We start from the raw sequence: 24,999 nt of genomic DNA, 5'->3' as shown, positions 1-24,999 counted from the left end.
AAACTGCTGCACATCAGATACATGAAATCTGGGACAATTACACTGTACATTTAAAGGAATTCTGGATTGCCTCTTAATGTCCTCTTTGGTCATGCCGCCAACCTTCACCTATTTCTTCAACCAAATACTCATATAACACTTATAATAGTCAGGCTATTTTCTAAGTGCTTTACAAACAATAACTTATCTAATTCTTATTAAAACTCTGAAGGGGATACAGTTACTGTTCTTGTTTTATATACAGAGATACAGAATCACGAAGAGGTTAATTAGCTTATTTCCTTATCAGTGATCTATTGCTACACAAAAAACCTCCCTGATTTAGTGACTTAGCGCAACTTCAGCGATTCATTTTTCTTACTCCTTTACATTTTTGTCAAGGATCTGTAGGAATGCCTTGACCCTGCTCTATGTGGTACCAAGTGGACTGCTCAGCTAGGGGCTGGGGACTTGTTCTCGCCAATGGCTTCCATGGCAGGATGCTGGTCACTTGGGAGGTCAGCAGGGGCCCCTGTTCACCTCTGTGTCAGCCGCTTGGGCTTCCTCACAGCATTGTGGCTGGATTCCCAGAGCAAGTGTCCACAGAGGACCAGGTAGAAGCACAAGGCACTTTATGACTGTCTCAGGAGTCACAACACGTTACTTCAGTCATCGGTACGTTTAATTGGCTGAAGCTGTCACCAAGGCCCGCCAGATTCAATATGGGGAAAAATGACCTCCATCTCTTGATGAGGGGAGGGGGGAAAGTCAAGATTTTAAAAGCTTCTATAATACCATGTGGGCTGGGAAATATTGTTATGGCCACCTTTGGGAAAATACAGTCTGATACCCAATGCTAATTGAGATAGAATGCATTCAAACACTAGCCTCAGAGGTTAAGCTCTTCACACCGTAGTTCCATATTTCTTCCTCTTTGGTGCCCCTCCTGTGGAAAGAAGAACAACATTTCTTACCTGTCTTGCCCACAGCAGAAGACCTATGCAGGATTACAGAGATTTTGATCTCTGACAGAAAGAACCATTTATCTTTTTCCTATTCAGTTCTAAAGGTCAATCAACTACAGTTTTTCAAAGTGCTTTTGAAAATATAAACTGTGTGGGCATTCCCCCTTCGTAGCATTCATCCCAGTCACCCAAGGACCCTGTGGAAAATGCAGGTCTCTGATTGCCCTGAAGGGATTCTAGTTTATAATATCTGGGGGAAGGGCTCAGAAATCTTCATTTTCCTTCAGCACCTGGAGGTATCACCATGCAGAGACTAAGTACCACACTTTGAGCAATGACTTACACCTTTTCCATTGTTTTTTGCTGGCTGGGACCTTTAAATACCCCCTCTTGTGTTTGGGATTCCTTATCTTATGTGTCAGTGGGCTTTCCAAGTGGCTCAGTGGTAAAGAATCAGCCTGCCAGTGCAGAAGCTTCAGGAGATGTTAGTTCAATCCCTGGGTGGTGAAGACGCCCTGGAGAAGAAAATGGCACCCTGCTCTGGTGTGGACAGAGGACCCTGGTGGGCTACAGTCTATTTGATTGCAAAGAGTCGGACATGACTGTGTGACTGAGCATGCACGCAAGCATCTCATGTGTCAATGCCTCCAGACCTGCTCCTCCAGGCTTCCATGCAGGCAGAAGCATGCTTGTTCCATCTCACAGGCAGCCAGGGCACAGGGGGTGGATCTAGTCTTCAACCAACGAGATGCAGCCACGTAGGGCTGTATCAGAAGGCAATGCCAGCCAGGACTCAACAGTGGAAGCAGATACCTCAGGCTTCTGGAGATAGCAGGGGCACCCTTTCTAGGATGAGGGGCCCAAACAATGCCCATGGCCTGCACTCTTTTAATTTTTTTTCACAATGTTGTTGAGTTGTTTTGAGAACACTTAACATGACATCTGCCCTCTCAACAGTTTTTTGAGCATAGCACACTACTGTTGGCCATAGGTACAAGGTTGCACAGATGTCTCTAGAGATTATCCATCTTGCTCCACTGAAATATTATGGCCATTCTTTAGCTCAGCCATGGCATCTTTCACTGGTCTGCTTCTACAGTCTGATATGGACACTGTTCCTGGAGGCACTGGGATTCCCAGGCGGTGCTAGTGGTAAAAGAACCCACCTGCCAATGCAGGAGATATAAAGCGATACGAGTTCAATCCCTGGGTCAGGAAGACCCCCTGGAGGAGGGCCTGGCAGCCCACTCCAGTATTCTTGCCTGAAGAATCCCATGGACAGAGGAACCTGGCAGGATTGCTTCTGAGACTGTGCCTCTGGTCCTTCCAGAGACTCTATGAACTGTTAAATATTTTTCAATAAACTTTGTGTCTAGTTACACATGCTGCATGCATGCTAACTTGCTTCAATTGTGTCTGACTCTTTGCAACCCTATGGACTGTAACCCACCAGGCTCCTCTGTCCTTGGGATTGTTTAAGCAAGAATACTGGAGTGGGTTGCCATGCCCTCCTCCAGGGGATCCTCCTGACCCAGGAATCGACCTTGCGTCTCTTATGCCTCCTGCATTGATAGGCGGGTTCTTCATCACTAGTGCCACTGAAGAGAGTTTCTACTGTTTGCAACTGAAGAAGCCTGATTGACAACTATCAGTATAAAGCATTTCATGCTTTGAAGTCCTTATTATTATTCCTAAGAGACAGCAAAGTCTATGTTTAATTGACATCATGCTTCTGCTTTGGTCTTGGTTTACACTGGTTGCTCTATATTGGCAAATGTATAAGAATGTTTAAATGCATAGATGGCAGTGCCTGTGCTTCTTATTTTAGTGTAAATTTTTAGAACAGAAGACTCTCATCTCTTTGGCTGGTTTTGAACAACCCTAATCACTCCACTGTATATAAATAACTCATTTATCATAAAACAAACCTCACTGATTCAATTGGTTCTCATTGTACCATGAGGATTTTGAAATCAAAATAAAAGCTTGATTAACAATAAACATCATTAGATATAACAAACTGCACATTAATAAAAATAATTTAGACACCACAGCAGAGTTCATTGTAATGAAATTTGACTTGTGATGAAATTTGAAAGACAATTTGAGCCCGTCCTTATATAGTGGTAAAGAAAGGCAGAGACAGAGAAATGGAGCAAACTAAAACTGGAGGGAATGTGTTTGTTTGCAAGTAACCAGATTAATCACAGTTCACTTGAGGAAAAGCTCCCTGGGAGTCTGTCTGTATTTAGACAGAGGGTCGCGTTGGAGTGTGTGAATCGCAGGCAGCCTTCAGAGCCTCCATATAGTGGACGGATGCTCCAGTGATGCTAGTTTGGGATCTAGGAACAGGAATGCTTGTCTGATGATATATTATAGGAAAGTAGAATGGGCTTTTAAACAAGCTAAGATAAGGCAGTTCCTCAAGTAGTAAAATATAGGTTGAAAACAGGAATAAAAGAAATAAGTTTTTGCTTCTCTAAGTGACTCTCTTTTCTATGATTCCTCTGAGGGTTCATTTTCTTTTGCTATTAATGTACCCATATTTCTTCCACAGACATAACCTGCCAGGGTAAAACAACATAAACACTTGAGGCATCAGCATAGCTCATTTTCCTAAAACTCCAATAATTCACAATGACAGCATAATAAAATATACCCGACCTCGTGCAGACTGCAGAGATGGTGCGCTGATGGTTAAGGTGCTGTCTGTCAAGTTTAAACCCATCCTTTTATAATTGGCTCTGTGATGCTGCTGCTGCTGCTGCTGCTGCTAAGTCGCTTCAGTCGTGTCCAACTCTGTGTGACCCCATAGACGGCAGCCCACCAGGCTCCCCCGTCCCTGGGATTCTCCAGGCAAGAATACTGGAGTGGGTTGCCTTTGCCTTCTCCGGGCTCTGTGATGCTGGGACTGCATTTCGCTTTTGCCGGCAGGTGATATGTGAAGCTCTACCAGCAGGGGGCAGGAGAGAGGGTGTGAGGCTGCCGGAGGGAAAAGAGACTGGCTGCCTGGTTTGCATCTTTCCCGGGACAGAGTGGCTGTTTCCGTAGCAGCCCTGGACTCCACGGGCAGATTTTCCCCGCACTGCTAGACCCAGCCTCACTGTGTCCCCGTAGGACACCTGACCAAAGTTACTGAGCGGAATCCCCTCAAAGTTCCTGAGGCAGCAGCACCAGGGGGGCCTCTTCCCAGAGGTTCAAGTTTTGGCCCCACAAGCCTTCCTCCAAGCTTCTGTTGTTGCTGTTCAGTTGCTCAGTCGTGTCTGACTCTGCGACCCCATGGACTGCAGCACACCAGGCTTCCCTGTCCTTCACCATCTCCCAGAACTTGCTCAAATTCATGTCCATAGAGCCGGTGATATCATCCACCCATCTCATCCTCTGTCACCCCCTTCTCCTCCTGCCCTCAATCTTTCCCAGCATCAGGGTCTTTTCCCAGAAATCAGTTCTTCACATCAGGTGGCCAAAGGATTGGAGCTTCCGCTTCAGCATCAGCCCTTCCAGTGAATATTCAGGGTTGATTTCCTTTAGAATGGACTGATTTGACCTCTTTGCTGTCCAAAGGACTCTCAAGAGTCTTCTCCAACACCACAGTTCGAAGGCATCAATTCTTCTGCGCTAAGCCTTTTTTATTGTCCAGCTCTGATATCCATACATGACTACTGGAAAAACCATAGCTTTGAGTTTAGGGACTTTTGTAGGCAAAGTAATATGCCTGTTTTTTAATAGGCTGTCTAGGTTTGTCATTGCTTTTCTTCCAAGGAGGAAGCATCTTTTAATTTCATGGCTGCAGTCACTGTCTGCAGTGATTTTGAAGCCCGAGAAAATAAGCTTCCACACTTTAGTAATTTCATGCTTTTTCCTTTGATCCTCCAGCTCTAGGGGTACTAGCTGCATCAAAGCTGTTGGTGCCTTAGGGTTCCCTTTTTGCCATTAAAAATCCCCAATATCTGGCACACAATTTCCAATGGGTAGTTCACTATTCTAAAAAAAAAAGCCATTGTGGTTCTTTCCACTTGAGTGGAACTTGATGACACAGATGGGCTTCAATTTTCCTCCCTCCTCAGATATTGTTGTTGTTTAGTCGATGGGTCGTGTCTGACTTTCTGTAGCCCCATGGACTGTAGCATGCAGGCTCCTCTGTCCATGAGATTATCCCAGGGAAGAATACTGGAGTGGCTTACCATTTCCTTCTCCTCTCCTCAGATATATGAACACTGAACACTGACATCTGTTACTGGCGTGAACCTCAGGAAACACTATCCTGATAAACATACTGGAATTAGAGTAAGGCAGACATGTTTGATACATTTAGTCAGTTTAAATTATTGCAAATTTAGAGAATTGTATTCTCATTGTATTGTAATTTTCTGATTGGGAAGTCCTGAGCCTAGAAATCAAAAAATTTTGGACTTTAAAGATCATCTAATTGAATTACTGATATAGAAGAAGAATGAACTCCCGAGAGCTGAAGTTATTCACCGACATTCATTATTAGCAGTAAAGACTGGACTTGTGCACAGATCTTTTAGCCAAACCACTAACAGAATCCCCCCAAAACATGTCTCAGTGGAAGGAGTAGCAATGATAGTATCCTCAAGACAATCTGTACAAATTCTCTTATACAGACAATAGGAACATCTGTGAGACTATTTAAAAAATCCTTGAAGGGATCAAAAAGCTAATCAGTAAAAGATTTAATCAAGCCAAATCAAAGATAAGACAGAAACCCCATGAGGTTTGGAGGACAAAAGGAACTGTGCAAGGCTCACCCAGTGGGAGTCTCTCTGCGGTTAACCCTTAAATATTTGGTTAAGACTTGGAAGGGATGGACTGCAGGAGAAAGATGAATCAGCCCTCAGAGAGATTTCAGATCAGCTTCAGACAATCTGGGTGGCACAGAAAATCCTAGTCCCTGAAGTTCGATTAAGATGATCCAGCCTATGACCCAGATCATGTAGACACTCTGAATGGCAGCTCTCTTCCTCTTTGTTCACCTGCCTTGTCTCGACAGCCTCACAATGGAAACTGCATACGCTTCAGAGCTAATCACAGTTTAATAAGCCCACCCTCCTCTGTGAGACCCTAGGAAAGTATCTACATGCGTGGGTGCTAAGGCGCTTCGGTCGTGTCTGACTTTTTGTGACCCTATGGACCGCAGCCCGCCAAGCTCCTCTGTCCATGGGATTCTCCAGGCAAGAATACCAGAGTGGGTTGCCATTTCCTTCTCCAGGGAATCTTCCCTACCCAAGGATCAAACCCACATCTCTTATGTCTCCTGCATTGGCAGGTGAGTTCTTTACCACTCGCGCCACCTGGGAAGCAAAGCGTCTGCACTGGGGCAGAAAGGCTGTGTGTTACTCTCAGTGATAGGAGAAAGGAGTGAAAAAATACTAAGCCATTTTATTAACTCCTTTTAGCCTTTTATCTCCTTTTTGTTCCTGTTTCTCCAGGCACCCTTGGGCAATCTCAGCTGAAGTCTGTCCTCAGAGCTACATAAGCCAGGCTCCACTTCCCTCCTGTGACACATTCCTGAGGGTCCTGCCCTGTGGCCCAAACTCAGAGAGGCAGGGACATCACTCATCTGGGTCATGTGATTTCCATGTCAAAGGTTTACTGTGAGTCTGACCTTTATATTTCTGTGCTCTCTCCCTCCTGCTTTCCTTTTTGGCTTTCTCTTTTCAGGCACAGAGAAGAGAGAGAAAAGAACTACTTTATAAACATTGCAAAATATAATTTAACTTCATGCTCAACATTTTCCCCCCAACCCCTCTTTCTTTTCTATTCCTCCAATGGGTGTGCACACTCAGGCACAGTGAATGTTCTATATTTTTGGCTGTGTCCATTCTTGGTGATGTAACTGTGAACCCTCAGCTCCCTGGTATCAACTGCGTTCACATCCTTCCTATTATTTTGTGATTCTGGACACTTTACCTGCCTCCTCTTCTAAGATGTAAGGTCCCTGAAGGTAGAAATGGAATTTTATTCATTTTTATTGTTGTTATTTATTGATACTTAAATTTTTAAAATATTTTTAAAGTTTGGTGGGGAATGAGATTTTCATCTCTTTTTCATCAAAGTATAGTTGATGTACAATAATATATAAGTTACAAGTGTGAAATATTGTGATTCACAAGTTTTAAAGGGTGGGCTTCCCTGGCGGCTCAGATGGTAAAGAATCTGCCTGCAAAGCAAGAGACCCGGTTTGATCCCTGGGTCAGGGAGATTCCTTGGAGAAGGGAATGGCAATCCACTCCAGTATTCTTGCCTAGAGCATCCCATGGACAGAGGAACCTGACGGGCTACAGTTCATAGGGTCATAAAGAGTCAGACACAACTGAGCGACATGACTTGTGAATATGGTGATTCACAAGTCTTAAAAGTTATTCTCCATTTATAATTATTCTAAAATATTGGCTGTATTGCCTGTGTTATACAGCATATCCTTATAGCTTATTTTATACATGACAGTTTGTACCGCTTAATCCTCTACCCCTCCTACCTTCCCTCTCCCCACAGGTAACCATTAGTTTGTTCTCTATATCTGTAAGACCTTTTCTTTGCTGTTATATTCATTAGTTTGTTGTATTTTTAGATTCTACATATAAGTGATGTCATACAATATTAGTCTTTCTCTGTCAGACTTATTTCACTTAGCAAATACCCTCTCAAAGAGTCAGATATGACTTAGTGACTTAGCAACACCCTCCAAGTCCATCCATGCTGTTGCAGATGGCAAATTTTCATCCCTTTTTTGGCTGCATAGTATTCCATTGTGTGTGTGTATTTATGTATATATTACTTCTTCTTTGTCCATTCATCTGTTAATGAACACTTAGGTTACTTCTGTACCTTGATAATTGTAAATAGTGCTGTTATGATCATCAGATGCATGTATGTTTTCAAATTAGTGTTTTTGCTTTTTTTGGATGTATGCCCAGGAGTAGAATTGCTGGGTCACATGGTAGTTCTATTTCTACTTTTTGAGAAACCTTTGTACTGTTTTCCACAGTGGCTGCACCAACTTACATTCCCAGCAACAGTGTAAGGAGGGTTCCTTTTTCTCTGCATCTTCACCAACCTTTGTTATTCCCTTGGCTAAACTTCCTACTGATATTCAGACCACTGTTTTTATGTCATGCAAAGTAGGGTCGGATCAAGAATCCCTCTCCATTTCCCACCAAAGGGCAGGACTCTGAATGATCCAAGACACGGGAGAATAAAAAAGAAAAGAAAATAGAATGGAAAACAGGAATAAAGGGGGAATGAATGCAACTTCTTTGTTCAAGCATTTATTAATATTAAGCACCTACTATGTGGTAGGACTTCTCTGGGAATAGAGAAATGAAGAAAACTTGGCATCAAAGAAAACCAAGGAAAGGAAGGATTGTTAAGTTTGTCAAGTGCCAGTGAGGAGACAAGTCAGGTGAAAAGTAGCCTTTGGGTTTGAGGATGAAGATGGTCATTGCTATTCTTGGAAAGAGATTTGATGGACCGGTGGACGCCGAGAGAAAACTGATCAGATGAACGAGGAGCAAATGGAAAATGAGGGAACAGAGACACTCAGTTCAACAGCTCTTTAAGACTCTTAACTGAGAAGAAAATCGGAGTCAAAGGCTGGAGGGAAACATAGGGTCAAGGCATGGGCTTGTTCTTCAGGTTTTCAGATGAGAGGCTCTGAACACATACAGATAAAGGTGAGAAAGAGCCATTTGATTGATGGGCAGTTGCAGGTCCAGGAGAAGGAGAGATGATCTGAGACTTCTAAGAAGCTAGAAGAGGGTAGAGTTCCAGGAAGCTGGGGTAGGGTGGGCCATGGGCAGGGGGAAGGATTGTGTCCTCTTGGAACTTGAGAGAGGGAACGTGGATGGGCAGAGGGTGGGGAAGTCTACAGGTGGGAGGGGGTGAGGTGGGTTAGAAATGGGGGGAGCTTCTGCCCAATGGCTTTTGTTTTCACAGTGACGAGGAAACAAGGAAGTTAGTCGAGAGTGATGGGAGAGGTGGTGAATAGGGATCTTAAGAAGACAGAAAAGGTTTTAAAGGTAGAGAATGGCAGAGAGCCAGTTCTGTGACTTCCTGAGCAGCATTTAGCAGACAAGTGGCAGGATTCACCCCACAACGGAGTCTGGGATTTGAGAGAGTGGCGTATGGATTCAGGGGATGGCATTTTATTGAGTGAATGTGACCCAAGGACAAGCTCAATAGCACTGACGTTTTGTAAAAGAACAGCAGGCACAGGTAGGGAGGACAAGGAGACAAAAAGTTTTCTGGAAAATCTAAGCTGCAATCAGAACATCTGTTTAGGTCTCCTACCTTCTCCTCCCATCATCCTAGGAAACGTCCCCTAGGTCACCACATGGGAGCAGGGCACTCCGTGCTAATTAACAGTTTCGGTCAGAACACCACGAGGCAGAGCTTACACACTCCTGGGGCCCCTTCAGCACCAGGCTCAGACCATAAGTAAAACAATTTCCCTCCAGGGCTAAACCCACCACAGCACCAATGAACCGCAGAGTGACCCGTTGCTAAAACATATTTCCATCAAAAGCACATTTTCCACTTAAAGCACTCAACCTCATGGTGTCTTAATTTTTTCCTTTCTCAAAGTGTTGAAAGTCCGTCCTTCACTTAGAAGAGAACTGCCATTACAAGCTTCAGGACTTCCTCGATGTTGGCACAGCAGAAGGAATTAACACAAGTTGAAGGAAAAGCAAGAACAAGAGAGAGAGAGGCGGGAAGAGCTATTTGTGGCCAGGCAGGTAGCACATGAAGATTGTCGCAGACTTTGATTATTTAGTGCTTCTGTGATGTGTGAATGAAGCCCTACAGGCTGGGGACGGCCCTCTTGCTCTGAGTTTTGATCTCTGTCAGTAATGAGATGCCAGCAGCCACTACTTCAAAGCCTTAACTGATACAGATAATCTCCTGAAAGGCTCCCAGAATCTCAAGTGATCTCTCGGACTAAAGTGTGGAGGATTACGTAGACACCAGAATAGATGATGGAAGACGTCTTTCTTGTTTCATACTTGCTCTTTGATTTCTTTTAAATGTCCTCATTTTCAGTTTCCAAAGCGGTGGTCCGCAGCTTCCACACCATTAACACTGAAGGTCATCATTGTCAGATTACAGCAAGGACCCTGGGACATCCATAAATTTTATCTTTCCTTTTTTTTTTTTATCCTGACTGTCTGTAAAAACACTACCAGTCCAGATTTGGTGATTAAAGTGGTGCAGGGTGACAGGATCCAGCCTGCTGTGGAGACAGGGTTTTTTCCTGACAAATCCATAGCTGCTCAGAGATTACACTTGGATTCTTTTGAGGTTTAATCTCTCTGCGCATTCAAGGACGGGGGGGTGGGGGGGACAAAAGGTCACAGGGTATGAGAAACATGCTATAAAACAGCATGAACATCAGTTTCCTATATCCAATTATGCTTTGAGTTGAAAGCATGTAATTTTCAAGGTATGTTGTACCAGGAAATATATCTGGAATATTTTATACCGGACAACCTCAGACTCTGGAAGCAAAACAGCCGGGCAGGGTCTTTCCTCACAACCTGGTCTTTTGTAATCCCCAGGCATGAAAGAGGAGTAACAGACACTTCAGTGCTTCAAGAAAACACATGAGATCCAAAGGTTAAAGGAAGTCATGGATGAATCTGCTTAAAAATTACTTGACACACTCTTAATATACATACAGTTTACTCTAAAGGATTTCTCACAATTAGAATAGCAATAAAACCATATACTACATTACATTCTCTTCTGTGGGTGCAACATGTGTCAATGTCTGTAAGGACAGAGACCACAGCAGCATTCCCAGAGGGGCTCACGACTTTCAATATACTGGTTGACCAGTTGACTGAGTGACTGTGACAGCCAATGATTAAAATGTTCTTAGGTAACAAAGAAGCAGACTTCTCTGGCAGCTTAGTGGTAAAGAATCCATCTGCCAAGGCAAGAGACGTGGGTTTGATCTCTGGGTCAGGAAGATCCCCTGGAGAAGGAAATGGCAACCCACTCCAGTATTCTTGTCTGGGAAATCCCATGGACAGTGAGCAGAGCCTGGCAGGTTGCCATCCATGGGGTTGCAAAGAGTTGGACATGACTTAGCGACTGAACAACAAGGTCTCTGTTGGCTTTCTGCTGCAGAGGACTTAAGGTTTTGATTTTAAGTTGAGAAAAGAAGGAGATCTTTAAAAAACTTGAGATTGATCGATCCATCAGCTTGTGCTGTCCTAACAGAAATGTTAGAAGGGAGATATGGTCTTTAAAAAATGTTCTCTCTCTGTCTTTTCTCTTGTCTCTTGGCAATCCCATGCCTCTCCAATGAACAAGCTGGTTGATACCCTGTCCTGAAATCTGACGAGAGGTCTGCCCCTGGTCTGAACAGGGCTTTGTGTGCTTCATTAGTGACTGTGAGCTGCAGGATGGCTCCTGGAAATGCCGCTTTCCACCATCTGTCAGTAGAGGTGTGGGACCTGGGCTCTCAGAGTCTTTTCATCCTTCGGGCTCTGTGATTTGTGAGAGGTTCATGTGTTTCCAAGCAGATTTTTTTCTTTTATATCTTATTTTATTTTTGGAGTTTTGTTGCTTTACAGTGTTATGTTAGTTTCTGCTGTACAACGAAGTGAATCAGCTATACGTATACATATATCCCCTCCCTCTTGAGCCTCCCACACCCCTCCCCCATCCCATCCCTCTAGGTCATCACAGAACACAGAGCTGAGCTCCCTGTGCTATACAGCAGCTTCCTATTAGCTATCTATTTTACACATGGTAGCGTATATGTCAATCCCAATCTCCCATGTCATCCCACCCTCCCCTTCTCCCTCTGTGGATACCTGTTTGTTCTCTAAGTCTGTGCCTCTAATCCTGCCCTGCAAATAGGTTCATTGTTGTTCAGTCGCCCAGTCATGTCTGACTCTTTGCGACCCCATGGACTGCAGCATGCCAGGCCTCCCTTTTCCCTCACCATTTCCCAAGTTTATGTCCATTGCATTGGTGATGCCATTCAGCCATCTCATCCTCTGATGCCCTCATGGATCACTGCTCTGTCGTGGCAAAGGGGCTTTTGTAACTCAATGAAGTTATGAGCCATGCCGTGTAGGGCCACCCAAGACAAACGGGTCATAGTGGAGAGTTCTGACTAAACGTGATCCACTGGAGGAGGGAATGGCAAACCACCCCTGTATACTTGTTGTGAGAACCTCATGACCTGTATAAGAGGACAAACAGGTACCTACGATAGAGTATTGCTCAGTCATAAAATGGAATGAAATTGGGTTATTTGTAGTGATGTGGATGGACCCAGAGACTATCATACAGAGTAAAGTCAGAAAGAAAAACAAATATCGTATACTAACACGTAGATGTGGAATCTAGAGAAACGGTACTGATGAATCCATGCAGGTTCTATTTACCTGGCAGATCCTCAATCTTCCTACCTCACCTCTACTTTCCAGCACTCATGGGATAGATGAAATAAATTGACACATGTAAAACAGTTTGAACAGCAAGTACTACTTATCTATTTGCTGTGAATGCTATTACTGGTATTATTCTGAATGGAGTGAAAATTCTTGGTAACTAGTGAATGTTTGGTTACATTTAATTTCAAAACACTTATTGTCATGTGTGAAAAGGGCACTTCCTGGGCAAACTTGGGAAGGTAGGAAAGGTCTTCTGGTCCCCCTGACACCCCTTCCTTCTCCTTCTCAGACTTTCTTCTCCACCCCTACCTGCAGTGTGCCTCTCTCTGCTCCCTGCTGCTACTGCTACTGCTGCTAAGTCGCTTCAGTCGTGTCCGACTCTGTGCGACCCCATAGACAGCAGCCCACCAGGCTCCGCTGTCCCTGGGATTCTCCAGGCAAGAACACTGGAGTGAGTTGCCATCTCCTTCTCCAGTGCATGAAAGGGAAAAGTGAAAGTGAAGTTGCTCAGTCGTGTCTGACTCTTAGCGACCCCATGGACTGCAGATGACCAGGCTCCTCCGTCCATGGGATTTTCCAGGCAAGAGTACTGGAGTGGGGTGCCATTGCCTTCTCTGCTCCCAATGCCCCCTAAATCACCCTTCACCAGACTGGCACCCACCTGGGCCCTAGGATCCAGAGTGCCTACTTCTAATTCCAAGCCAACAGCAACCACACATTCCTGTACAGCTAACTCCAGCCAGTTCCTATAACCAACACAAATAAACTTACACTGAAGGTTGGCACAGTTTATGGATCCAAACTGTGGGCCTTTTCAGGTGGGGCTGGGGGTTTTGCAGCATTTTGAAAAGTGTGTACTGGAACAGCTATTCAGTTTGGCATCAAATCTCACCATCATTTTTTCTTTTTTTCAGAAATAGTCACTGACTGCCTGCTGCGTCTGTGTCATCCGTCACTGAGGATGTCCTGATAACTCAAGACAGAGAAAATCAGCCTTTCTGCAAGTTGCATTCTGTAAGTGTGTGTGTGTGCTAACTTGCTTCAGTCACGTCTGACCCTTTGTGACCTCAAGGACTGTAGCCCACCAGGCTCCTCTATCCATGGGATTCTCCAGGCAAGAATACTGGAGTGGGTTGCCATTTCTTCCTCCAGGGGATCTTCCCAATCCAGGGATCAAACCTGTGTCTCTTATGTCTTCTGCATTGGCAGGCAGATTCTTTACCACTACAGCTACCTGGGAAGCCCATTCTGTAGATTCAGTTCAGTTCAGTCACTCAGTCGTGTCCGACTCTTTGCGACCCCATGAATCGCAGCACGCCAGGCCTCCCTGTCCATCACCAACTCCCAGAGTTTACCCAAACTCATGTCCATCGAGTCGGTGATGCCATCCAGCCATCGCATCCTCTGTCATCCCCTTCTCCTCCTGCCCCCAATACTTCCCAGCATCAGGGTCTTTTCCAATGAGTCAACTCTTCTCGTGAGGTGGCCAAAGTATTGAGAGTTTCAGCTTCAACATAAGTCCCTCCAATGAACACCCAGGACTGATCTCCTTTAGGATGGACTGGTTGGATCTCCTTGCAGTCCAAGGGACTCTCAAGAGTCTTCTCCAACACCACAGTTCAAAAGCGTCAATTCTTCGGCACTCAGCTTTCTTTATAGTCCAACTCTCACATCCATACATGACTACTGGAAAAACCATAGCCTTGACTAGACGGACCTTTGTTGACAAAGTGATGTCTCTGCTTTTTAATATGTTAGGTTGGTCATAACTTTCCTTCCAAGGAGTAAGCGTCTTTTAATTTCACGGCTGCGATCACCATCTGCAGTGATTTTGGAGCCCCCCAAAATAAAGTCTGACACTATTTTCCACTTTTTACCCATCTATTTGCCATGAAGTGATGGGACCAGATGCCATGACTTTTGTTTTCTGAATGTTGAGCTTTAAGCCAACTTTTTCACTCTTCTCTTTCACTTTCATCAAGAGGCTCTTTAGTTCCTCTTTACTTTCTGCCATAAGGGTGGTGTCATCTGCATATCTGAAGTTACTGATATTTCTCCCAGCAATCTTGATTCCAGCTTGTGCTTCACCCAGCCCAGCATTTCTCATGATGTACTCTGCATATAAAGTAAATAAGCAGGGTGACAATATACAGCCTTGATGTACTCCTTTTCCTATTTGGAACCAGTCTGTTGTTCCATGTCCAGTTCTAACTGTTGCTTCCTGACCTGCATACAGGTTTCTCAAGAGACAGGTCAGGTGGTCTGGTATTCCCATCTCTTTCAGAATTTTCCAGAGTTTATTGTGATCCACATAGTCAAAGGCTTTGGCATAGTCAATAAAGCAGAAATAGATATTTTTCTGGAACTCTCTTGCTTTTTTGATGATCCAGCAGATGTTGGCAAAACAGACAATAACAAATAAACAGTCATTTTGGCTCATGAATTCAGATTTACCTGCTGCTCCCAGCCCTATTCTCTTTCCTCCCAGGCTAGGGTAATTCATCTGAGAACAGGTTGTGCATCCAGATAGAGGGAGAACAGGAGCTGCCTTCTGATGGGTTTATGAACAGGCTGCCCTGTTCTGATTTCCTTTGACTCCGACCTTGCCTGCCTTCCATCCTGCGTGAAACTCCAAGCATCCCAGATTCCCTGCTGGCTGGCAGTTCTACTAGAGTCTATAAAAAGTTACACTGACATTTCAAATAAATGCATTATTTACTTCAGAATCTATAAAATATTTACCTGTCATCCTAAATATACACAGTATTTGTATTGCACATGACAGGAAACTTGTTTGGAACATTCCCCAAATCGTGAAAGGTGTTGTCTTGAGGGGAGAGTACAGGGTGGGTGCCTCAGGAGACAGAGCACGATCCCTACATCTGGAAAGGTGCTGCTCAGGAAGAAGCAGGACACTGAAGACTCTGATAGACAAAAATCACTGTGCCCTCAGTGTACTCCATGGGGCTCAGATGGTAAAGAATCTGCCCACAATGTGGGAGACCCAGGTTCGATCCCTGGGTCGGGAAGATGCCCTGGAGAAGTGCATGGCTTCCCACTCCAGTGTTCTTGCCTGGAGAATCCCATGGACAGAAGAGCCTGGTGGGTTACAGTTCGTGGGGTCACAAAGAGTCGGACATGACTGAGCGACTAACACTTTCACGTTCCGTGTCCTCCAGGGTTCCTGCTTGTTAGGGACTGAATTGTGCCCCCCACTAAAATTCTCGCACTAAAGCCCTAACCCCCAGAACCTCAGGAAGTGACTGTATTTGGAAATGGGCCTTTAAAGAGACAACTGAGTTAAAGGGAGGGCAGTAAGGTGGCTCTAATCCAGTCTGACCATTGTCCTCATGAAGAAGAGATTAGGACACATAGAGACACAGCAAGAGTTCAGGCGCACAGGGGAGGAAAGGCTCTGTGAGGACTCAGCAAGAAGGCGGCTGTCTTCCAGCCAAGGACGGAGGCCTCAAGAGAAACAGAATTGCCGACACCTTGATCTTGCACTTCCAGCCAACCAGAACTGTGAGAAGATAAATTTCTGTTTTTTAAGTCTGTGATATTTTGTCACGGGCACCCTAACAAACTAAAACAGATACTTTTAGTTCTTGAATCAAAATAATCACCCAGACAGAGGCTTCTCTGTGTTCAAATGGACAGAAACTCTCACTCAACTCTGAGGTCAGACATACCCCTCAACTGGGTTCATTCACTCCACCAAGCAGCAGGACATGGAGCTCACCTGATACTTTCATGGACCAGAATATGCTATAGAAATCCTGGCACCTCCACCTAGGTGTCCAGCCGCCTCCCTGTGCTGCTCCCGTACAGGAGAAGCCACCCGGGATAGACCACCCATCTCATCACGCACCTCATCCAACAGGTAAAGAAGTCTCCTTGTGGTGAATCTGACTCCCCAGAAATGTACATCTTTGAATTGCACTGTGACAATGGGCCATGCATCTCTACACAAAACCACCTTTCAGCCTGACCTTGCCCCTTCTCTTCCACTTCTTCCCAACTTCAGGATCTGATGGACTACCCTCTCCAAGCCTTGTTCATTCCTGCCCTTCTCTGTGTGTCCACCACCAGCCTAAGTTTCTCTGTGGAATATAAATACTATATCCTGGTTGTCTTATCTTGTGGAAGGGCTCTCCTGGAAATCAAAGAATGCACCTGTTACAACAATGGCAGAACCTTTGCATTTTCTCCACGTTGAAAAACAGGTGGGCAGCTTAGGGAGCAGCAGCTTCGTTCTTCCCGCAGAGCTCGGGTGTCCTCACACAAACCACTGAGGGTGGGACTGCTACACGGTCCTTGCCCACCCAAGTCAACTCCCTCCTGTCTCCTCATCTTGTCTTTTCACCTCCCTTTCATGAGCCCCCACTCCTGGCTTCAGGCGGCACAGCCTCTTCCGTTGCTGTGATGTAGCCAGGTCCTGACTCTCTCTGCTAAGGTGTCAAGTTGAGATGTTATTACATCTCTCTGGGGATTGAGTGCTGGACGGAAAACTCTGAACGACCAAAACACCGAAGATTAAAACCAGGCTCAAGAGAACAAGTGTTTGACTGCCGGAGTGAACAGACAAGGGGAGGGCATATCTGGGGCAACCGCCCTGCTGGGTACCCCACACCTTCTGAGAGGAGGTGCCCCTGCCCTGGGAAGGCCATGGTCAGGGGCCTCAATGGGAAAGCAGACCTCAGTTACCCTGGCCCTCAGTTACCTCCAGGCCCTCGGATTTACTGAAGAATGAATGACACCATTAGCAGTGACAGAGGCTGTCTGCCTCCAGCGTGGGGCCGGGAGGGGCTGTGTCTGGGCTTTTAAATGGGGGCTGGGATTGGAGAGAAGCAAGAATAAAGGAAGCAGATGCTGTCAAAATAGTTTACTGGCTTGATTCACTGGGTTCGGCAGCTGCCACAAGGAAAACAGATTCCTAGAGAAAGATCAGCCAGACAGCAAGTGCTTTCAAGGGGGCCTGATGGAGAGCAGAGATAAGGCTTTGTTTTTAAAGTATCATGCTTACCTTGACTGGGATTCCATTTACAAATGGGCCTGTGTGTGTGTGTGTGTGTGTGTGTGTGTTGGGAAGGACACAGGGATGTGACAATACCAGGACACTGGAACACTGGTGTGTAATGACATAGTGGGTGTGTTATTCCCCTTTTCCAAAAGTAACCCCCCTCCCCCCAGGGACTCAGCTGAGGAACTGTGATTAAACAGCTTCTTTGTGTCAGTCTCCTGTGTGCCAGCACTTGGATTCCGGAGATAAGGGTATGGAGCGCACAGCACGAAGCTTCTGGAAGCTGCCTGGCCTCCCCCTTGCCAGCGGCTCCCGCCCCAGCCTGGGGTCACAGGGCTGCACATTCCAACTGCAGGGTTAAAAGGGTTTAAATGTCCACCTAGGAGACGCCAAGTAAATTAACTCTTCGTCGAGCCGCTCCACTTTTGAACTCTGGTGGAATACACACATACCCTGGTGGGGTGAAGTCTGAAATGATTTTTGTTGGTGTGAGGGGGTGAACATTTTTAATTTGAAATGTTTTTCACATTAATGCATATAAGAGGACAAGAGCACCTCAAAGCAGTGAGGTTTTACAGATAATAGGCTAAAGAAGATCTTTTTTAAAAAAAATGCTAGATAATGTAAAGAAAAACATGAAGCTATTCAGTCCATGGAATGTATATAAATATGGCAAAATTGTGAAGATGGTGTCCAAGGACCTCCCTTGGGAAGCCCTGTGTCAATACGCCTAAGCAGTACCCACCAGAGTCAGCTAAACAAGGGTTTCCAGACTTTCCTGATAGGAGACATTGATTGTCCACAAAGCCCAGGCGCCCCCACTGACCCACCAAATCCAAACCCCCAGGAGTAGGGCCCCGGGACTGAATGATAACTTGTGACGGGCGGAGATGAAGTCGCTGAGGCTGGATCCGGCTCCCACATCCTCAGAGCAGGTCCAGCTGCTTGTTCACAGGTGGGTAGGAGCAAGTGTCTGAGTCTGCGTTGGACCCAGGGCCAACTCCTGTGTTTCCTGAGCCCCAAACCTATGCCTTTCCTTTGTGCCACTTACGGGGAGTTTCTGCCCCCAGCCCTCTCCTTCTAGAAGGCTGGAGCAGGAAAAGGAGGGGAGGGGGCCGAATGCAGAAACCACCACGGTACCTGAGCTGGGTAGGGGAAGAGTATTTGCCCCTGATTTTGAGAAGCAGGGACCACAAGAAGGGTGAGCAGGGACAGTGCACCGAGGGCAGAGAGCACAAATCCTTGGCAGAGAATGGGCAGGCCGCTGTCCTCCGTCCTTGACCGTGGCAGTGGGGAGGCTGCTAGGGGGGTTCCAAGAGCTTCGGCCCTCTCACTGACTAGCTGGGGTGACTTCCCAGCAGGAGAGTAGGCCTCAGAGAGATAACCTTCTGCCTTAACAATACAACTAAGTCAATGGGTGCAATTAATCCATCAACAAATTTTAATTAAATTCCTACCATGTTTGGCATAGAGTGCTAGGCATGTGTGTGTGTGTGGAAGTCACTCAGTCGTGTCCAACTCTTTGCGACCTCATGGACTATACAGTCCATGGAATTCTTCAGGCCAGACTACTGGAGTGGGTAGCCTTTCCCTTCTCCAGGGGATCTTCCCAACCCAGCGATCAAACCCAGGTCTCCCGCTAGGCATAGAGAATAGAAAGCAGCGGGCATGGGCCTTCCCTCAAAGGGCACACTGTCTGTCTGGGTGCAGAATAATAAGCATGACACACGACCATCACCCTGACCTGGGGGCCTCCTTCCCATGCTGTGATTTTAAAGCAAGATAAGTGCAGGGTGGGTGTCTGGGCAAGATTTTAAGGGTGGTGGGGGGATGAGGGGCTACTGAGTAAGATTTCAAGAAGGGAGGGAGGGCTATGCCATCTTTAGGGGTAGCTGAGAGCAGCCTAACCGCAGAAGGCTGGTTTTTGGGTTTGCCCTCCTTACCATCTGTATACACACACACACACACACACACACACACACACACACACACGTGGAGGTGGAAACAGTGATTTAAAAAAGCAGCCGGATGGTGCAGACTGCAATGGGGATTTGGAGACTGGGAGGTGGAGGGGTGTGTGTATGTGTGTGTGTGCGTGCGTGATGTCTGTGAATCTGTCTCCTTTATAAGACATCAGTAGTTTCTATGCTTCTTCATCAAGGGAACTACTATCACATGGGAGGAGATTCCTCTGCTTCCAGGGAAGAATCAAACAAGTGGCGAACATGTTACTCACAAATGGTGTATTAGTAATCTTCTAGTTAGTGGCCATGCTAGGGAAAACCTGGAGAATTCATCAACTAGCTTGTTAGTGGGTTCCAACAGGGCTCAACCAAAGGACCATCTTCCTTCATCAGAAAACTTCTGTTACAACCTCTCAGAAAACTCACTGCTGGCATAATGAGGTGAAAATTTAAACATGCAATCAACTCACACAGCCTTGCTGAGTAATCCTTTCACTTACCCGATTGGTTGTCTGAGTCGTTGTAGACCCAACTCCGTCACAACTACAAGTACTCCAGGAGATGCTCTGTAATACCAGGACCAAGCAGACCCCAAGAGGGAAAGTGAGGCTTAAAGTTCACCCAGGGACGGACCAGGTGGCTGCCTCCTAGAATTGCATCATACCCATAAAGATCTCTTTCAGTTTTCCATGGAACTCACGCCCCTCACTCTGATATTTGAGTGAAAAGATGTTGGCTTCTCCGACGTCAAACTTTCACTGCTTCTCTGCTGCCTGGGCTCCTCTTCTGACTAGGACAAAAAACACTTACTGTTTTCAATTTATGATTGACAGTCTGGGTTGCTAGATGGGGAATGAGAAAACCGATCTCCATAAAGTCAGACCTGCGTTATTGATTACCTTTCAAGATTATTTTCAAAATAACTTCACCAGTCCATTTAGATTGGCATAATAAAGTTTCTGCCAATAAAAATGGCACTGTAAAATAGGCTTGCTGTAGAAGACCCAGCCAGAATCCCATAGCCATACCCCAAAACAAACTGAGAAGGCAGAGAACCCTATCCTTTGGTGGACACATTACATAAGCGGATATAGCCAATTTGAATCAAATTTTCCTTGTGGAGTTTAAACATCCTGGGATTGAGTTTATGAGCACTGAATAGGGTTTTTGAAGCCACAGAAAGTTGATTCTAGAATTGTGGGGAATAATTTGGAAGCTTATTTCTTGTCTAGAATGTAATTTCAAAGATAGAAGGGGACAAAGGGATCATAGTTTGATTCCCAAAAAGAGTCTGAATGGAGTCATATACTTACTAATCTGAAGTTTGGGAGGATTTTAAGACCCAAAGGATCAGAAGGCACAATAAAGGAAGCCTGCATCTTCCCAGATGAATATATTGGAAAAGAGTTCAGTTACTTCCTAATTTTTTTAAAGATTAAGTTAAGAAAAAGTCCATTAGCTGACTTGATTTTTCTTAGGTTCTCCCAATATACCAACAGCTGTGATAACAAATATTCTGTCTTTAGATTTTAACAAAGATCTCCTTTATTTGATTTCATAAAACCTATGTAAGATAGTTAAATATTTTGCATTCTTGGAGACAGACATTAAAGATAAACATGTCACCATATAAAATACATAGTATATTAGATGGAGCTACGTATTAAATAAAAAGTAAAACATGAAGGGAATACGAAATGTTGGGAGAAGGAGTTTTGATTTTGGACAAGTGGCCCCACTAAGGACTGCCTCACTGAGAAGGTGTCATTCAAGTAGCCGAGGGTGAAGGAGAGACATGTGCTACCTGCAGAAGAACAGAAGAGTAAGTGCGCAGGCCCTGAGGTGGGCATATGCCTGCAATGTTCACCAGCAAAGGAGAAGCCAAGAAAGAAAGAGGAAAACCAAGAGAAGTGCAAAAACCCACAGTTATGTATGGAGGAGGGAGATGCTAGCAGTGCCTGTGCTGTCATGGATTAAGGGATGTGAGGACAAGGATGGTCACTGGGCTTGACGATGTGGAGACTCAGAAGATGGAGAACAGAGCAGTTTTGGTGGAAAGATAGTTTTGTTGAACTCAGGTTCGGTTGCTTGTTGCTCAAGAATCCAATACTGAGAGACAAGTGTTGGATAGAAGGAAATATAACTTTATTGAGAAAGGGGACAATCCTGGGGAGAAGGTGGACTCATGTCCCAAAGAAACAACTCCCCCCTGTCAACAGGGAACAAGAGATTTTAAAGAGGTGTTTCAGGGGTGTGTAGGTGAAGAGAGGAGACTACATGCAGAAACAGCACATTCAGCTCTGACAATCATCTTGAAATTGGTCATCAGTGGTCTGATCAGTATCGTTTTGATTGTTTTAAGTATAGTCAATCTTCAGTTCCAGGGTTGGTTTGTACCCATTTCCTTGAGGCCAACTTTCACAATTTTGGCAGCTTATGTCATGGCTACACTCTGGTTATCATGTAGTTAATTTCTTCCACTTGGTGGGGGTTTCAGTATCTATAAGACAACTCATAGGATATGATTCAGAATATTATCTATAGCCCTTGAGGAGGAACTAAAGGTCTTTGACTTTGTTTAATAACTAAACCATTATTATTTGGTCTTGACTATTTTTCTTTGCCTGCATTTTCTCATTTATCTGATTAAATTTATTCTTTGGCTAAAGTTTTTCTACATATAAGTTGCAGGTGGAGGACATAGGTGGGAGGTCTGTTTTTGGAAGGCCCCATAGTGTCCTGTCTGTTACAGTAGGAAAAATCAGTTTTTTGTCAACCAAAAACTGATTTGACAGCAGGAGGACATAAATCAGAGGCAATATAATATACAACTCCAAGGATTTTTGCTGAAAAGGAAGGGAGAGAAATGAGTCATTAGCTGGAAGAAGAAGGGAAGTCAAGAAGTTGAGAAATATCAATTTTTCCTTCCAGTTTAATTAGCATACAGTACTGTTTAAGGTGTACAGCATAATGATTTGATTTTCATACATCATGAAAAGGTTGTCACAATAAATTTAGCGAACATCTATCATCTCCTACAAATACAAAATTAAAGAAAAATATTGTTCCTTGTGATGAGAACTCTTAGGAATTACTTTCTTAGCAATTTTTGTATAACATACAGTGGTGTTAATTGCGTTTATCATGTTGAACATTGTATCCCAATACTTGTTTATCTCATAACTGGAAATGTGTGCCTTTTGACCACCTTCATCCAAATCCCCCTCCCCCCAACTCTAGGAACCATACATCTGATCTCTTTTTCTATGATTTTGTTTTTTTTGAAGTATAACTGACCTATAACATTATGTTAGCTCTTGATGCACAATATAGTGATTGGATATTTCTATGCAGGTGGCTCAGTGGGTAAAGAACCCGTCTGCCAATGCAGGAGACTTCAGAGATCTGGGTTCGATCCCTGGGTCAGGAAGATCCCCTGGAGGAGGGTATAGCAACCCACTCCAGTATTTTTGCATGGAGAATCCTTATGGACAGAGGAGCCTGGCAGGTTACAGCCCATAGGGTCACAGAAGAGTCGGACATAACTGAAACGACTTAGCACATATGCAGAGAAATATCATTGTATTTGTGTATTGACTGAGACAACCCAGCAAGGAGCGAAAATAGCTGATGCAGAGGAAACCAAAGGAGTGCCCCTGAGTCCTCTAAGAGGAGAGTTGGCCTCACCAGAAACAAAAGCAGTGTGACCGCAGAACCTGGAAAGTAGGCTTGTGGACACTGGTTCTCATGGGTAGAGTTTGTGGACATTGTTTCCTGTTTGCTTCTAGTTTCTCAGTCCTTTTTCAATAAGAATTCAGCTGAAAGTAAGAATGGGGGAGGAAACGTGGGAAATTTGAGGCGAGAGAAGAAATCATGTAGGGCTCTGGGCACAAGGATTAGTTTGCCAGACTGCAGAGTTAAGTGGTTGTTGTATAGAGGTGATGGCCCTCAAAGCTGAAAATATTTAGTATCTATCACTTCACCAAAAAGGTCACCGATCCCAGATTTGGGAGAATGAGAGAGAAGATGGACATGGGACATGCAGTTTGATTATCTGGGAACGCTGAGAACCCCCATAGGGTCAGTGATCATGAATTTCAGTGAGAGAGGTCACTATGTCCATGACTGTCACCAGCAACAGTCAGCTGCATGGGGCTAGGGACAAGTAGAAGAGCTACCACTGGGTGTGGCTTAGCCGGGGGAGGATGCACAGTGAGAACCAAGCAGATGACTGGATGATCTCTGAAAGGGGGTGCTTATAAGAACTGGCCACAGGATTTAAGCTGGGGGAAAGGGATGTGAAGACAAGAGGTGATAATGTTACTGACCAGGGCTCTTGGCCTCCTTAATCAATAGAAATTGATAAGAGGCCAGACAAGACATTCAGGCAAGGTTTTATTGGGGCCCCTGCTAGAGCAGGAGGAAGTCAAAACAAGTAATAGTTTCCCTTGTTTGCTCCTCAAAGAGGAGTGAGCTGGTGCCTTGTATGGGGTGAGGGCAGGAGCAGGTTTAGGGGTCTGTCTGGAGGGGTAGCTTAGGTGGTCTGCCCACCCACTTGGTAGTACTGTGTGCAGGGGACCTGAGCAGTACCCTGCATTTGCTCACTGCTCTTCAGAAGTGGAAGTTGTGTTTAGGGGCTTTCTGTATCTCATTTTTCCATAGTTGACCCCAGTCCCTTTTAGTTTCTTGGTATTTTGTGGCTTGAGGAGATGTTTGTCCAGGTGCAAGCCCTGCAGCAAAGGGTCCTGGGTCTCAGGTCTCAGTAAGAGATGTCAAAAGGTGATGGGATTTGTGGATTAAAGCTCCTGTTGGAGATGAAAAATTGTTGGGATTAGGAAATGAGAGGAAGTGAGCTGGAAAAATTGGAAATGGTGGATGGAAACTGGGAGGCAGGAGGCTGCAGTGATTGGCTGATCTGGGAGCCAAAGGCGGGGGAAGATACAGAGCAGGGGTAAAACAGAGAACCAGGTCCTCAGGAGACAAAGACAGGCAATGGAGAGGCCTCTGTGTTGGAAGGAATCACCCAGAAACGTTATAGAAAACTCGGGAATAAGGCGAACATGGTGACGTGTCTCTTCAATGTCAGGGTGGAACACGTCTTAACAAGCCTACTTCAGATCACCAGATTATCTAGGAGAACGTACCTATGTTTGACTTTACTATTTGCTATTTGATTAGAACCCAGACACTGTAAAGTTACACATTAACTTGTACATTTCTGTGGAAGAGATAATCCCACAGATTATTAGCATTATGGCCTGTGAAACAGGAACCAGTCTTGTATCTACCCTAGCAATGCTATCCTCACTTAGTTTTCAAAATGTTTATAAACAGTCAGATCCTCAAAGTGCCCTTGGAATCAGCTTTACCATCATATTAGTTTCCTCATTAATGAATTAATACATTTTTTATGTGTTCATTCTGTATTTTCATGAGAGCACTGTTTTTCACTCTATGAAAAATTATAATTGAAAGGATATTAAAATCATCAACAATTTCAATGGGAGTCATGATGGAGAGAATAACTATTCAGAGGTAAGAGTTTTAACTAAGTAATCAAGTTGAAATGAGGTCATTAGGGTGGGCCCTAACCCAGCATGACTGGTGTTCTTACAAGAAGAGGAAATTCAGACACAGAC

At 44.9% G+C, this 24,999-nt stretch overlaps 1 long non-coding RNA gene across 1 annotated transcript in view; it reads right to left on the bottom strand.

Moving 5' to 3' along the window:
- Nucleotides 1–643: 643 nt before the first annotated feature.
- The window catches only part of LOC145533470 (uncharacterized), a 48,850-nt gene continuing 24,494 nt past the window's right edge, over nucleotides 644–24,999 (bottom strand). The window contains exons 5-6 of the long non-coding RNA XR_014074105.1: nucleotides 19,861–20,150; nucleotides 644–925 (exon numbers count right to left, since the gene is read on the bottom strand). This is a non-coding gene — a long non-coding RNA (uncharacterized LOC145533470). The remainder of the gene's footprint in view (nucleotides 926–19,860; nucleotides 20,151–24,999) is intronic.

This window comes from Giraffa tippelskirchi, chromosome 13, assembly GCF_054371585.1.
Source record: "Giraffa tippelskirchi isolate mGirTip1 chromosome 13, T2T-mGirTip1v1.2.pri, whole genome shotgun sequence".
Classification (NCBI taxonomy): domain Eukaryota; kingdom Metazoa; phylum Chordata; class Mammalia; order Artiodactyla; family Giraffidae; genus Giraffa; species Giraffa tippelskirchi.
The sequence above is the reverse complement of the archived record's forward strand: the minus strand, read 5'-3'. Positions and strand labels throughout refer to the sequence as shown.